The sequence below is a fragment of the Panthera onca genome, chromosome B3 (assembly GCF_046562875.1).
Source record: "Panthera onca isolate mPanOnc1 chromosome B3, mPanOnc1 haplotype 2, whole genome shotgun sequence".
In the NCBI taxonomy this organism is placed as follows: Eukaryota; Metazoa; Chordata; class Mammalia; order Carnivora; family Felidae; genus Panthera; species Panthera onca.
In genome coordinates this window covers 112,016,758-112,031,654 of record NC_138344.1, presented here as the reverse complement: position 1 = coordinate 112,031,654, position 14,897 = coordinate 112,016,758, and the positions used below count along the sequence as shown (strand labels likewise).

The following is a 14,897-nucleotide window of genomic DNA, read 5'->3' as shown; positions in this document are numbered from 1 at the left end:
AAGCTAATTACTACATTTAATCTCTACTGGGAAATATCATTGAAATTTTAAAAGTACCCTACTTGCATGAAACTCTCCCTGATATTCTATACCTCTATAACTTCATATTCTTAGAAATTGATGTCACAAACCAATAGCATTGTTTTAGACAAAATCAGAGACAAAGATTTCTAATTTCTACTAAAATTGAAAGACTACAAAATTACCAGTTACATTTTTTTTTTACTTAACCTCCAGTGACAAATGCATTATTTGGCTGCAGGCTTTCTTCATATAGCGCTATAGGTCAATATACTGTCCAAATATGGCTAAATGTTTCCTTACATTGACTGATAATGTATTTCAAACATTTCTACAAAAAAATACAAGAAAAACAGATATAAAAACATCCACTTAGATTTTATAATTGATTCATAGGAAAGTGCACTTTGCCACAGCTACACCTGAGATATGACAACTTCTCTAAATATGACAGTCCTCAAAGGTCAAATATATTTTAATTTTTTAATGAAGGAAATAAATTATTGTAATTTAATTTCTCCATGGACACAAAATGAGTCTCGGTAAAACAAAATTACTGTATAAAATAACATGTAGTTCTTAAACAATTTTATAGATTTGTGGTAGAAAATAAGATCTTATTTATATTATTTTATTACTTTTAAAAACCATGAAAAGATTTAAGACCATAGTTTAAAAGGCCCATCTCACACATTTCTTATACTATTGCATAAGTTATACATACTAGTCAATGTACAGAGAAATACATTTAGCAAAATTTTAAGTTATCAATTTTAAATTAAAGTCTTATTGGCATCACATTCTGTACCTTATGGAACAATATGAGAACTTCCAATGAAAACTATCAACCATATACTATACTAAACATATTGAGAGTTTCCATTATCATCTCATTACATGTTAAATAATATACAAGTTAGATAAATCAGACCAGTCAATTTCCTAAACTATGGAAGAAACATTACCCAATCATCAGATTATCTTAAAGGTTTCGATTGTGCTCTTATTAATTAAAGGCACTGGCAGGAAATAGATGGCATATTCAAACTCAGTAAAGGAAGAGAGTTTAATAAAGTTATAAACTAGGCTCAGGGAAACCACCAAGCAATAGGGTAATACCACACAGCTAGCAATGATGGTAAGCCATTACACCCAGCAATAAAGACATAAAGGGAATTAGCAGTAACTACAATGTAAGAGTAGGAGCTGTATGGACGTGGAGAAGGGTTGCAAGAAAGCCCCTGCAACCTGGCATGGAGTGAGCTGAGAGAAAGAGCTTTTTTGATTTTACACTGAAGACCCCAATCCTAGTTCTCAGGTACCAACTGCCAACCAAATATATCCAATTTCCCAAAAGGAAGATATAAGGTTCACCTTAATAATGGAATCTACAGTTGTAATTTATCCATTCCATTATATACACATATCCATTATATATATACTCATACTATAGAGATAGATCAGATTAGACTAAGAAAACAATTCTATATCAAGAGAAAAAGAAAAAAGGAAGCCAAACTGTCATGAATACTTGAATTACAAGTAGAAGGAAAAACAACTGTAGTTACAAAGGGTGTTATTATTCTGGATGTTATTATTCTTGGTTTTAAAACCTAGAACAGTTTATATATAAAAGATAGTAATCAGAAATAGTTATTATCACTCTGTTATGACATTAAACTCTCTAAGAGCACAAATAAATATTGAATACAATTAAAATTGCTACTAGTTTTCCCTCATAAATTTTTGGTGAGAACGTAAAATGGTTCAATGACTTTGGAAAACAGTTCCTCAAAACTATTAAACATAGAGGTACCACGACCCAACAACTCTACTCCTAGGTATTTACCTAAGAGAAATGAAAACATACGTCCATACAAATAGCAACCTTATTAATAAGAGCCCCAAATGGAAATAACCCAAATTTCCATTAACTGATGAAATAAACCTTGTACGTCCATATAATAGAATACCATTCAGGAATAAAAAGAACCTAAGTATTGATACATGTTGCAACATAAATTAACCTCAAAACATGCTAAATGAAAAAAAAAATCACGCACAAAAAACTCCACATGTTGTATAGTTCAATTCATATAAAAAGTCCAGAATAGGCAAATCTCTACAGATAAGAAGTAGATCTGTGGTTGCATAGAATAGGACTGGGGAGGTGAGGAGAGAAGTGTCTGGTAATAGGCACAAAGATTTCTTTGGGGGTGACAGGAAAGTTCAAAATTAGATTGTGGTGACTGTTGCAAAACTCTAAAAATACTGAAAACTAGTGAATTACATAGATTTTTAAAAAATGGGTCAATTTTATGTAAAGTATATTTTGATAACATTTTTAAAAACATAATGCTAGTTTAGTTTTTTACCTTGGTATGATTGCTTCTGCTAACATGGTCTAATGAATAACACCAATAATGTAATAGTCTATTTTCCTGTTGGACCAACAGATAGAGATGTATCTTTTGTTTCCATTATCAATTAATGATACAAGAAAAAATCAGAATAGAACTTGCCTTAAAACATTTTTTCAGCAGAACAGACATATTTGTATCAGCTATTGCTTATATTATACAATATATAATATAATATAATATAATATAATATAATATAATATAATATAATATAAAATATAATATACAATAGTCACCTTAAAACTCAGAGGCTTAAACCAAGCATAAATTATTGTTTCCCCTAAATCTGTGGTCTGGCTGAATAATACCTTTTCTAGGCTGGGCTCAACTGGATTCATTCACGAATATGTGGCTAACTGGCATGTTATCTGATTCAGAGAGGGCTTGGCTGAGGGGTGGCTGTCCTTAGAGTTTCTTGTTCTCTTGAGACAAACTGTCACAGTATGTTCTCAGTGGATGGTGGATATGTAAGAGAGAAAGCAAATACATGGAGTCTCATTGCATTAGTAACAGCAAGTGAGCTCATCAAATCCAGTTATAAGGCAAGGAATTGTGGGTGAGGCAGACTTTCTTGCCTTATAACTTTGGATTTGACCATTTAATTCACTGTTTGAATTAATGAAAGTCATGATGAAAATTAAGGAGCTTAAGTGCAACTGAAGACATAAAAAAGAATAGAATAAATTCAAAGAAAGTAGAAAAAAGGAGATAATAATATGTAAGAACAGAAATTAATAACATTCTTCAAGATGGGGGACAGATTGGCCACTCATATAAGATTAACTGATTTGTGTGTATAGTATTCTTCCTAAAAAATGCTTGGGATATTATCTTGGCCCTCAAAGAAGGAGAAAGTAGCATTTTTGGCTATGGCTTTTTGGCAAAAGTATGTGACTGTAGTACTTGCTCATTTGCAACCTCAAATACTTTATTTGAGTGAGATATAAAGCACACTCTGAGTATTATATTGAAACTGCAGGCTTAATAAATGGTATACACAATGGGCATATCTGAGAAATACACAGAAATATCATTTTCACTAAAACTGTATTTATTCCCCTGGGTCAAAGCTGGCCAGTGAAATCTCAAGGTACTCTTCTAATTTTCTGGCATATTAACCCAACTTCCTGGATATTATTTAAACTACATATCTCCTTATATGTTATGACATATGAAGTAGATGATGAAAAAAAGAAAAAATGTACTACATGTACAGCTAAGATTAGCAACCAATCTCCTTCAACAATAAGATTTCAAAAAGAAAAAGATGACATATTATGTGATTCATCCTTAAAGGATTTAGTTAATTCACTAAACAGATGTTAAATGCCTTTAGGTACCAACCATTAACGTTAGGTGCTGGGTATATAAAACAGGCTCCACAAATTTCAAAGAATCAGAAGGATACAAACTAAGTTCTCAAAACACAGTATTATTAAATACAAGTCAACAATAATATGATAAACACAAAAGTCACATATATTTGGAAATATAAACACATTCTTCTAATAAGTCTTGTGACTAAACAAAAACAAAACTAATGGAAAGGCTGCATATCAAATTCTGTAAGCTGAAATTCAAAGTTATAAAACTGTGCAATAGAAAAGAGAATGGAAGAAAATTAAGAAGACTAATGTGAAATTTAATAAATAAAAAAGAATAAATTGAAAGTAGAAGAGATGATAAAATATAAAAGCAAAATTTAATAAAAAATATAGAACAGAGAAAGATCAGTTAAAGTAAAAAACTATGATCCTTCAAAGACTAATAGACAAACTCTGATGAAATACCCAACACACCAAAAAAAAAACTTTGAAAAGATACAAATAAGTAATATTTGTAATAAAAAAGAAACAGAACTACCAATCTAGCCAGCTTTCAAAAGACAAGGGGTTAGTATGAACAATTTTAGCATAATAAATTTGAACAGTAACAAAGTGGACACATTCCAGTAACAATGTAACCTTTTATTTTTTAAATTGTATTTATTTATTTTGAGAGAGAGCACGAGTGAACAGGGGAGGGGTAGAGAGAGAGGGAGAGAGTCCCAAGCAGGCTCTGTGCTGTCAGCACACAGCCCAATGTGGGGCTTGATCTCACAAACTGTGAGATCATGGCCAACGCCAAGATCAACAGTCAAACACTTAACTGACTGAGCCACCCAGGTACTCCACAATAACCTTTTACAACATACTCAAGATGAAAGAGAGAGTCTCAATAGTACTAACACCATTCAAAACTGAATCAGTAGTTAAATATCTTAACAAAGCATAAGGCCCAACTTTCACAGAATGAATGCTTTTAGTGTTATACAAGTGTACAATGACAAAAATAACAAGGAAGTAAGGAAATAAAACAATCTCAAATTCATTTAATTATAAGCAGTAAAACCTTGATATGAAAACAAAAACCAGGCAAGAAAAGTAGACAAAGATGAATTATAGGCCAATAACACTCCTAAAGAGATGGAAACATTGAAAACAGAGTAAAGGCAAGCCAGCAACTACAGAATGCATAGAAAAGATAATACTACATCTGTTGAGTAGGAGTTCTAGAAAAAGAAGAGAAATACATAGCAAGTGAAAACAATTCAACAAAAGAGGAAAATTTCCAAAAGCAGAAAGACAAATCTTTCAATTGAAATGACTTATCAAGTGCCAAACAGGATGAACAAAAAAAGAGCCATAACTAAACATATTATTAAATGCAATTTTATAAAATTTCAGATAAGAAAAGATCTCTCAGAGTTAGAAAAATAAATGGTTAAGAGAAGGAAAATAAGAAATCCAGCAACAGTAGACAACAATGGAGAATTGCTTTAAAGTTTTGAGGGCAATTGATTTCGAATCTGGAATTCTACAACCAACCATAGTATCAGCTAAGAATAGGGAAAATAAAACCTTTTTTCAATGATACCGGAACTCAGATACTTTACCTCCTACATACATTAATTCATTTATTAAGTACTACCTTGAAGATATAATCCACTAAGACTAAAACTGAATTCAAGAATCAACAGCTGTCTCAGGAGTGTAATGAAAATAAAGCAAATGGCAATAGCTGTGTAGTAGGTCTAGAGAGCAAACGGTCTCTGGACAAAATCAGAGTGTTCTGGGAGGATAAAGATGAAAATGTGCACCAGAGTAATACATGAGAAAATGAGAAACTTAATGATAGGGTAACAGCATACACTATGGGGGGGGGGGGGGAAGGCAATTAGAAGCCTCTAAAAAAACTATTAAAAAGTCACAATCCAAATATAAAACAAATACAAATGAGTCATTATTTTGAACTCATGGAGTATAGGAAGAGAGAATGCATTTAATCTTGACATTCTTCTTTGAGTAGCAGAGGGTTAGGGGACGTAGTATTACAATTCCTTATCTATTAAGCTTGTTATATCACCTGGTTCTGCAATGAAGAATATGTAAAAATTATAAACATTTACATACAATTTATTAGATTACAATTTTTAGAATCAATGCTTAACAATGCATGGAAGACTAGATTATAAGCCCCATGAAGGCAGATATTACGTAGTTAAATGTTCACCACAGCGTCCACACCACCTAATAAGGTATCTGTTACTTCAAAAGCAATCAGCCAAAATGTATGCAATGAATGATTTAATATGGCTCTAAAAAGTAATGTAAGCAAAACTAAAAGGCAGCTTAAAAGGCAACTGATGTAATGGGAGAAGATATTTGCAAATAGCATATCAGATAAAGGGTTAGTATCCAAAATATATAAAGAACTTATCAAAATCAACACCCAAAAAACAAATAATCCAGTGAAGAAATGGGCAAAAGACATGAATAGACACTTCTCCAAAGAAGACATCCAGATGGCCAACTGACACGAAAAAATGCTCAATTCACTCATCATCAGGGAAATACAAATCAAAACCACTATGGAGGTTCCTCAAAAAATTAAAAATAGAACTACCCTACGACCCAGAAATTGCACTACTAGGTATTCATCCAAGGGATACAGGTGTACTGTTTTCAAGGGGCACATGCACCCCAATGTTTATAGCAGTGCTATCAACAATAGCCAAAGTATGGAAAGAGTCCTAATGTCCATCAATGGATGAATGGATAAAGAAGATGTGGTGTATACACACACACACACACACACACACACACACACACACACTGGAGTATCACTCGGCAATCAAAAAGAATGAAATCTTGCCATTTGCAACTCCAAAGACAAGAGACAAGAGAAAGACAAATATTATATGACTTCACTCATATGAGGACTTTAAGATAAAAAACAGATGAACATAAGGGAAGGGAAGCAAAAATAATATAAAAACAAGGAGGGGGACAAAACATAAAGGACTCTTAAACATAGAGAATAAACAGAGGGTTGCTGGAGGGGTGGGGTGGGGGGAGACGGGTTAAATGGGTAAGGAGCATTAAGGAATCTACTCCTGAAATCACTGTTGCACTATATGCTAACTGACTTGGATGTAAATTTTAAAAATGTTTAATTTTTTTAAAAAAGTAATATAAAGGGTAGAGATTTTCACAATATGAAAGTAATGGCAAAGTTGACAGAATCTGGGAAACAAAAGAAGAAAAATAAAGAAAAAAATGGGATATTGATTTCCTCAGTGTATAGAAAGTGAAGTAAAGAGAGGGTGTTTAAACTTTACATTGAAAGAAATGGATGCATATTAGGTGAAGTAAAAAACTAATCCCATCAAAGAACTAAATCGACATAAGTATCAAAAGGGGGGACAGGGAAAGATGTGATGATGTGAGTCAATTCCTCACCTTTTAGAGCAGGAAGTCCATAAATATTCTTTACATTTGAAGACTTAGAAAAAGGAATCAGACTGTCATTTTTAGTTATGATGGTAAATATGAAAACAACTAAAATCTGAAATAGTTAAAAGTGTCTCTAGGGAACTGGTATAGGACTACATGTGGAAAAAGTAATATCTTCCTTTTAAATTTATGGTTTTTTAATATATAAATTATTTTACTACTTTGAGAAGAAAAACAGAAAAATAGATTTCTTAGTTGCATAAATTTTGTAAACCTGTCACTAGATGGCAGTCTAAGCAGAAATCTAGACATGCAGGTGACAACCAACACCAGCACATCTTACACTTAAACATTTGAATTCTGATGGAGTAGATCTAGTGTGGGACCTTAAATACTGCGTTACTTAAGAAGTCCTAGATGATCTGGGGCGCCTGGGTGGCTCAGTCGGTTGAGCGACTGACTTCGGCTCAGGTCATGATCTCACGGCTCGTGAGTTTGAGCCCCAGGTTGGGCTCTGTGCTGACAGCTTGGAGCCTGGAGCCTGCTTCAGATTCTGTGCCTCCCTGTCTCTCTGCTCCTAACCCACTCACGTTCCGTCTCTGTCTCTCTAAAAAATAAATAAACATTTAAAAAATTAAAAAAAAAAAAAAAAAGAAGTCCTAGATGATGTCAAAGACACTGGACCAAGGACTACATCTTGAATAGACAACAGAAATTAACTTCTCATTTTATAAGCTCATTCATGATTACTGTAAGAAATTTTACAATTTGAGATTCAGCAGGAAATTAAGACAAACCCAGTACTTTTCTTTTAAAAGTATATCCCTACCAAAAATGCATGAAGATATAAAACATATAATTGGTAAAACCAATAAAATCACTTTTTAAAAACTTAGGTTGTGCCTGTATCCAAGTAAAAAGTTAACTTATATATGAATTCATCTAAATTTGTGACATATCAGTAAACCCCACTGATCAGACACAACAGTGACACATGATATTAAATTTAGACAAATATTATATTTAAAACTCCCACAGAACTATTGAACTATAATTTTTTTAAAAGCAATTATTCAGGGATGTTATTACAGTCAGATTATTCAAGTGTTAAGTAATCCTCTAAGACTTTAATTTGACAATATCACAAATATTTGGTAAAACTCCAAATTTAAGGTCCAATTGGTTGGTAATGATTTTGCAGTTATACTTATAGACAGAGAAAAGAGATACTTAAGTTCAGTAGCTCCTAAGAATTTCTTAGCAGGCTCCTAAAATTGACACTGATCTTCCCATTAATCTCATTAATATATGTTAATCTCTTAATCTCTCCCAATGACATAACAATTGTCGGTTTAGACTTTAGCTATATACTAATTATAAATAAAATATCTACCATCTTCATTATTCAGATGAGAAAAGGAATAAATAAGAACTGTGAAGAAATTAAGAGCCTCTAATTCCCTAGTCAATGTTTGTAAGCTGTAGACCAGTGCAGTCCAATAGAAATCTATGCTAATAACCACACTATAATTTTAAACTTTCTTTTTCTAATAAAAAAAATTAATGTTTATTCAGTTTTTGAGAGATGGAGACAGAGCGTGAGGGGGGGAGCGGCAGAGAGAGAGGGGAGACAGAATCTGAAGCAGGTTCCAGGCTATGAGCTGTCATACAGAGACTGATGTGGGTCTCGAACCCACGAACCGCAAGATCATGACCTGAGCCAAAGTCAGCCGCTTAACCAACTGAGCCACCCAGGCGCCCCATAATTTTAAACTTTCTAGAAGCCACATTGGAAAAAAAAAGTAAAGAGAAATGGGTAAAATTAATTTTAATATATTTTACTTGATTCCATATAACAAAATATATCATCTCAACAAGTGGTCAATTAAATAATTATTAAGGAGATATTTTACATCCATATAAGTTGTTAAAATCTGATGTGTATTTTATAATTAGATCCCAGTCTAGACTAGCCACTTTCCAACTACTCAACAGCAACATGTGGCTAGTCGGCTACCATACTGAATGGTGTATATCTAGATCAATGTTCTCCAAAGTTTTTTTGATTGAACATCCCATCTGTAAAAATTGTTAGCATGCATTTCCAGTTTTTCTGTGTACATTTATGTATAAATTATTGCTTACCCTTGACCAATGCAGGATTAGGGGTGCTGACCTGCCCTGCAACACAAATATCCATGTATAACTTCTGACTCCCCACAAACTTAACTATTTATAGCCTACTGTTGACTAGAAGCCTTACTGATAACATAGTCAATAAACACATATTTTGTATGTTATATGTAGTATATACTACTGTATTCTTACAATAAAGTAACCTAGACAAAAGAAAATGTTATTACAAACATAAGTAAGAGAAAATACATTTACAGTACTATACTGTATTTATCAATACCATAAGTTTGCATCTGTTTGCAAGATGTATCATATCAGTACCTACAGCAATATGATAGGATAAAAGGCACTGTAGATGTTGTATTACTCACACTAAACATCAAAAATGAAAAGATAAGGGGTTCCTGGGTGACTCAATCAGTTAAGCACCAACTCTTGATTTCAGCTCAGATTATGATCACATGGTTCCTGAGTTAGAGCCCCTCAATGTGGCTGTCGGCAAGGAGCTTGCTTGGGATTCTCTCTTTCCCTCTCTCTCTGCCTCTCCTTTGCTTGTGCATGAGCTCTCTCTCGCTCTTTCAAAATAAATAAATAAACTTTAATAAAATGAAAAGATAATGTGAAAAAGAAATTCCTATTTATTTACAGGTATAATGATTCCTGCATTGAAAACAAAGAAGCAGCAATATGATTGCTTTGTGGTATCTTAGTGTAATCAAATATGACTGCTTATGGCAGCCTAGTCTATACACTAATGAATGGTTATAAAAATTTTATGGCATACCGTATTAGTCATATTCATGATATTGGAAACATTCTTTTTTTTAAAAAAACACTTACCTATGATAGGCTGATGTACAGTTTCTCCAATTATGTGAGATAGGCATATTATACGGTAATGTAATTCTTTGGAAGCAAAGTCATAAAACAGTAAAAGAACACATCATAATTTTATGCAGTATTAAAAATCACTCACTTAATGCCTAAATAAGGATAGGCCATCTACTTCCATATAAGACTTGCACACAGTGTTGTACATGATGAATACTTAGGCAATGATGAGGATTATAATGACACAAAAGTATCTCATATAATTCTTGCTGTATAGTTATTAGACTTTCACATGAAGACACTTGCATACACAACAGATAAGTTTATTGACTCTACACCATGATGATTATTTATTATTCATTAAGTGAAAGTGGATCATCATAAACGTCTTCATCCTTGTCTTCACATTGAGTAGGCTGAGGAGAGGGAGGAAGATGAGAGGTTGGCCATGCTATCTTGGGGATGGCAGAGGTGGAAAAAGTAGAGGAGGTGGGAGAAGAAGATACACTGAATAGTGTAACTTTATGGAAATACATTATCATTTCTGTCCAACATTTTTGCTTTTTCATTTATCGAAAAATGTTTCTATACAGTACTGATCCTTCATCCACCATTTGCTTTAGTTTCAGTGCTCATACCAAAGTCCGTGTCATTAAAGAAGTCAAAGTCAGTCTTGAATAATCTGAACCCTTCTGCTAGATTGTCTAAAGTCATTTTATTTTCTGGCACTTCTTCTACGTCTTGTTCCTCATGATCTGACACTGTTTTGGAAGCACTTATCAAGTCATCTTCTGTTAATTTCTCTGGTGTGTTGTCTATTAGCTCTTGGGTTTCTTCAAGATCTACATTTTGAAACCCTTCACAACCTGCCTTTTCCCCCATATCCACATTCTCTTTCATTATTTCCTTGATTAGCTCTATCGTAAATCCTGTGAAGTTATGCACAACATCTGGAGAGTTTTCTTAGGAGGAATTTATGGTTTCAGGCTTGATGGCTTCCACAACTTCTTCTGTACCAATGATGGCATCTTCAATGGTATAATTCTTCCAGACTTTCGTGATGTTCTATCAGGGTTCTCTTCCATGGTGTTGACAATTCTTTACATACAGTACTGTGTAATAACATTTAAAGGTCATTATGACCCCCTGATACAGAGGCTAAATTAGAGACGTCATATTTGGGGGCAAAGAGACCACTTCAACATCTTTTGTAGCTGAATTCATGGGGTTCTGGGTCACCAGGGGGCATTGTCCAGTATCAAAAGCACTTTAAAAAAGCAGTCCCTTACTAGAAAGATGTTTCCTGATTTCAGTGACAAAGCATTGATGGAACTAATCCAGAATAAGAGTTCTTGTTATCTAGGCCTTCTTGGATAACAACCAAAAGACTGGCAGCTGGTGTTTATCTTTTCCCTCAAGGCTTGGGGGTTGGCAGCTTTAGAGATAAGGGCAGTCCAGATCATAAACTGAACTGCAGTTGCACAGAACAGAATTAGCCTATCTCTTCCTGCCTTAAATCCTGGTGCTCACTTCTCTACCTTACTAACAAATGTCCTTTGTGACATTTTTTTTTTTTTTCCAAAATAGCACAATTTTGTCTTCAATAAAAGCCTGTTCAGGCAAATATGCTTTCTCCTCAAATGATTTTCTTAATGGCACCTGGGAACTTGTCTGATGCCTTTTGGTTGGAAGAAGCTGCTTCTCCTGTTATCCCATTACCTTGACGCTGAGCATGGAGCCTGCTTGGGGCTTCTCTCTCTCTTTCTCTCTACCCACCCCCCCCTCCCCTGCTGACACTCTTTCTCTCTACATATAAAAATAAAAAATAAAAATATGTGAGAACTACAAGAGACCACTTTTTAGTGTGATAAGCCTTTCATTGGGTAAGCTCTCTAGATGGTTAGCATCACATGGTACTTTAAGCGGAAACTCACAATACTTGAGGTCACCACCATAGCAATGAGGTGGTGATGAAACTATTACAGTACTACAGTATGTAGTGGTTATGTGCAATTATGATTTATTTAATACTGCAACTTTACGTTTGTCTATATTTCTCTCAACTACAAATATTGCCATGTACAGTCTGTAAGTGTGTGTATAAGTATTGATAAGTTTTAATAAAAAGTTAATAACAGATTAGTATAATAATAATATACTTACGGTAGTATATTATAAAAGAAACTATTGTCTATATATTTTACATACTTGTGAAACATGTTTTTCTTTTTTTATTTTTAACATTTATTCATCTTGAGAGTGAGAGAGACAGAGCGTGAGTGGGGAAGGGGCAGAGAGAGTGGGAGACACAGAATCCAAAGCAGGCTCCAGGCTCTGAGCTGCCAGCACAGATACCGATGCAGGGCTCAAACTCACGGACCATGAGATCATGACCTGAGCTAAAGTTGGATGCTTAACTGACTGAACCACCCAAGCGCCCCACACCCAACTTTCTTTAAAATTTTCAATATTTCTAAGCTACACAGTTTGTAACTTTTTCTAAATTGTCACAAATATCCAAAATATTTCCAAATATTCACTGAAAAAAAAGCTAAATATGAGGGAACCTGCACAGGGACACCTGGGTGGTTCAGTCGGTTGAGTGTCTGACTCTTGATTTCAACTCAGGTCATGGTCCTAGGGTCATGGGATCAAGGCCCGCATCAGGCTGCATGCTGAGCATGGAACCTGTTTAGGATTCTCTCTCTCTCTCCTCCTCTCTGCCCCTCTCCCCAATTCATTCTCTCTCTCTCTCAAAATAAATAAACTTTAAAAAATATATTAAGTTAAATTTAATTTAATCAAAAAAGAAACAAACCCACACAATTCAAACACCTGTCAACTGTATATGCATATACTATAATCATTAGATAATATTTCAAGATACAAAATATACTTAAGGCAAGATACTCTACATTAAGTGGGCATATGAGCCACATGAGAGCTTGTTAAAATCTAGATTTCCTGAATCTCATTCCTGGAGATTCTGATTCAAAAGGCTTTAGATGAAGGCCAGAAATACCCATTTTAAACAAGCTTTCTAGGTGATTTTGATGCAGACAGTACAAGAGCATACTTACAAAAACACTGCTATAGACCTCTAGTTCTCAAATTGTGATTCATAAACACCCACATGTTTGCAAAAGGCGGAAGGTGCCCTAATCTCTCCTCTAACCAGAGTGCATTTCTAGTATGAAAAAAAAAAAATGAAAGGATAGGTGTTATAAGACAAATCTACTATAGGACAATGCTTCTTTTAGGAGCCTTCAGAAGTTCATGACCAAAATGTGAGTGCCACAAAATTTTCAATATTATCTACTGTTCTTCTGCTATTTATCTGACATTGATATCAAAGTAACACATAATGAATTATGATCCAAATTCAACCAAATTAGAAAATCAGACAAATGACTCGCCACAACCACAAAAATTTTATTTTTAGGACAACTGTTTCAGCTCGCCTGGCTTGCTGGAATCTAGCCAAAGCTATGTTGCACAATTAGGAGTAATAGTAACATGGGGAAGTAATACAGAAGGATCAAAATGATGAAGTCTTAGAACATGTTCAGTATACCTCAAATTCATTAAATTGTGGACTTAATCATCAGATTTTCCACATAGATAAAATATAAAAAGGTCAATGACTTTTAGAATTTTACTGAGACATGTTAAACTTTATTTTGTTCCTATCAAAAAAAGTGTACACTGACTTTATTATAAGCCAATGTGTTACCTCTGTTAATTTTTTTTAATGCTTATATATTTTTGAAAGAGAGACAGAGCACAAGCAGGGAAGGGGCAGAGAGAGAGGGAGACACAGAATCTGAAGCAGGTTCCAGGCTCCAATCCACACAGAGCCCAAGGTGGGGTTCAAACTCCTGAACCACAAGATCATGACCTGAGTGGAAGTCAATTAGGATACCTAACCGACTGAGCCACCCTAATGCCCCTTTGTTACCTCTGTTTAAAAAAAAAAAAGAAAGAAAAAAATGAAAACAATGAAAAAAAAGAGAAATAAAAAGCACTTCTCTACTCCTCCCAAATTAATTTCCTTCCTTCTGGACCAATGAAACTATAGCCATCACCTTTGTGTTAGTCCTTTTTATATTTGCAGATTCAGAAAACAGCTATTATGTCTGATTTTAGTATCACAATAGTGTCAAAAAAGTGAAACCCAACCAAGAAATCCCTTCTGAAAAATCTCATAATCTATAAGAAGTATATTGGATTTGTTTGGGTTATTTTATTTAAGCTTTATAAAAAAAAGATTTCTGAAGTAATTTAGTTTAATTCTCCATTTTAAAATAAAAAATATAAGTGCCTTGTCCAAGATTATCCCAGATAACACTGCATAGAGGCACACAAATCATATCTCTTGGCTTTTATTCCAGTATTCTACTTGAACATGATGCTTTTGTTATCTTGTTAGATAAAATGTAGACTAGATATCAAATTTAAGAGATAATACTGGGCATATTTTTTAACTTGCCATAAATTGTCTATAACAAAATGAACAAAGTAGATGTTCTTGTTATATGTATATGTTAATGATTACTATTATTATAGGAAGTAATTGCCAAACTGGCCACAAAAAGTACTAGCATTCAGTGAATAGAAAGGCGTATGGACTAAGCAGACATAAACTAAGGGGAAGAAAAGAAAAATGACAGGACTGGTAAAGAAAAGTCTCACACTTCTTTAATAGTCAAACTCT

At 33.8% G+C, this 14,897-nt stretch overlaps 1 protein-coding gene across 15 annotated transcripts in view; it reads right to left on the bottom strand.

The window, feature by feature from the left end:
- GPHN (gephyrin) overlaps window positions 1-14,897 on the bottom strand; it is a 621,678-nt gene that overhangs the window by 407,127 nt on the left and 199,654 nt on the right. The window lies entirely within an intron of this gene.